The sequence below is a fragment of the Sinocyclocheilus anshuiensis genome, unplaced genomic scaffold, assembly GCF_001515605.1.
Source record: "Sinocyclocheilus anshuiensis isolate Anshui unplaced genomic scaffold, SAMN03320099.WGS_v1.1 scaffold1198, whole genome shotgun sequence".
Lineage (NCBI taxonomy): Eukaryota > Metazoa > Chordata > Actinopteri > Cypriniformes > Cyprinidae > Sinocyclocheilus > Sinocyclocheilus anshuiensis.
In genome coordinates, this window is record NW_015557119.1 from 1 (window position 1) to 2,276 (window position 2,276).

A 2,276-nucleotide genomic window follows, 5' to 3' on the forward strand; every position below is an offset into this window, starting at 1 on the left:
TATATAAATTGGATCTGAAGTGCACAATGGTCAAAAAAAAAAACATGCAATTTAAAGCATATTATTCAACATCTGCTTTAATCTTCATCTTTAAACATTTGATCATTTTTAATTCTATTGCTTGCGTTTTGTTAAATTGCCATATAATAACTTTACGATGTGTTGCATTTCAGACACATTAAAAACAGGAATTTTTACAGTCAAAAAAATAATAATTGTTTATCATGTACTGACCAACCCCAAATCTAATTGTTGTTCCTTTACTTTAGTTATCTTACGGTGTAAGCAAGTGTAATGAAGTTTAGAAGAAAAGTACATTTCAAGTGCATTAATGCACACAGTATATAACAGATATATGCTGTGCTTCAATATATACATCATGAAAGTGTCTTAAGTGGCCTTTCATTTGAGTAATATTATATGATCTGCAAGTACACGGGTTAAAAAGTGTACTTTTGAGATTTGAAGCACACGTCTCTTGCCTTCAGGTTCGACAGAAGCACTTTCTTCATGAGTCTGTGTGTTTTAGGACTGACTGAAAATTAGAAACCCGATCGCCTGGAACTGAAGAGCTGGGTTACAGGAGCACAACAGAGATGACCTGCAGGCCTCGTGCCGTGAGAGAAACCAAACCAGTCGCTCAGAGCGAGCAAACGTGTGATTCAGAGACGCTTGCCTTGTCCAAATACCCACACCTGCGCTCTTGGCCACCTATGTCTATTCCAGGCTCAGAGTATCCCATCATGCATCAAGTTTTGGAATAAATTATGAGTAGTGGTGATATTTTTGGGGGGCATTTGCAACTGCTTTTCATCACTTAATTAGACGCACCACATATTAAACTGAGTCATGTTATAGAGACTACCGAACAGACATTTAGAAGTTGATTTTAAAATAAAATTTGGACAAGAGGTCTCTGTACACAGGAGAGTCCTGAAGGAGGAACCGTCAGCCAATCACAGAGCACCACATCGTCCTGGGTCAGTCCTGGAGAACTTACTGTAAACTCATCACATGCATCTGAATGAAAGATGAAGCAACAGCACGAGCTCAAGCTCTTCAGTCACAACCACAGAGTGTTCTGTCTTCTCACACTGACCTGCTGCAGCGCGTCTGCGCTCTTCTGGACGCACTGCTCGTGTCTGGAGCTGGTGTGCTTGATCTCGGACAGCTCCTGATAGAAGCACACGGACGCGATCACGGTCCCAGCCACGAAGCCCAGGTAACTCAGCGCGGACAGCAGCTTCAGCAGCGAGCCCGACGCGTTGCTCTGCGCTCTCTGCGGGCTGCTGGCGGGCGGCTTCTCGCTGTTGTTCGGCTGCGAGCTGTTCTTGTTTCTGTTCTTCGCGGCCATCGTTCCTGCGTTCCGATGCTTACTGCTCAGCGAGCGGCGCGTTGCGTTCGCGTTGTGTCCGTGGGACAGACGCGCGCGGCTCTGATTGCTTTATTCACAGGAACTTCTAGAAGAACGACTTCAGTTCCTCACAAACTCGCACACTGGCAGTTCAGAGTCCCTAAAACGAACGAAAGTGGCTTTTGCTGAAGTTTGAACGCGTTTAGGAGTCGATACAGCGCAGAACTGACGCGGGGGCGGAGTCGAGTGTGAAGATGAAGGGCGTCGCGTCGCGTCGCGTTCTCGCTCGCTCCGCCCTTCTTCAGACGTGGCACTGATTCTCCTCAAACATCCATCCCAGTGTTCAGTTTGACACAGTGAGCACGTTTGCATGCACACCAGTAAGCTGACAACTCAATATCAGCTTATTAAAATAACCATGCACATCAGTAACCTGACAACACAAGTAAGCTGCGTTTACATGACTTGATTAATAAATCAGGTTATTTCCCTGTAGTGACGTCAAAATATACTCATTTGCATATCTGACTCCGAGCATTCCATACATGTGTCAGTGTGATGTTAAATTAAGCTTGCAACATGTCAGCGGGAAGCTTACAGCTCATATATTATCCTCTCATGCAGTTATAAACGCAGCACTCCGCTTAGCTATATGAATAAAAAGCTGTCACTTCTGAATCTCTAAGCTGCCCGATTAATCTCTTATTCACATCATCCTACTTACATCTTATTTGCACCTTGTTTGTTATAACGAGAGATATCCGTGCAGAACTCAGCCTTGAACAAATCTCTGGCGTTTTCAGCAGTGTTGCCAAACCCCTACCTCAGAAAATCTCTAGAATCACCCTCAAAAGTCTCAATTTAAGTCAAATTGAATAAGTCGCCAAATATGAAAACAAAGTAAATACAGGTAAATTTGGTA

At 43.8% G+C, this 2,276-nt stretch overlaps 1 protein-coding gene across 1 annotated transcript in view; it reads left to right on the forward strand.

Annotated features, from left to right (window-relative positions):
• The first annotated feature begins 1,146 nt into the window (after positions 1 to 1,146).
• The window catches only part of terfa (telomeric repeat binding factor a), a 21,855-nt gene continuing 20,725 nt past the window's right edge, over positions 1,147 to 2,276 (forward strand). The window contains exon 1 of the mRNA XM_016472856.1: positions 1,147 to 1,222. The gene's annotated coding sequence lies outside the window, so the exon portion shown is untranslated. The remainder of the gene's footprint in view (positions 1,223 to 2,276) is intronic.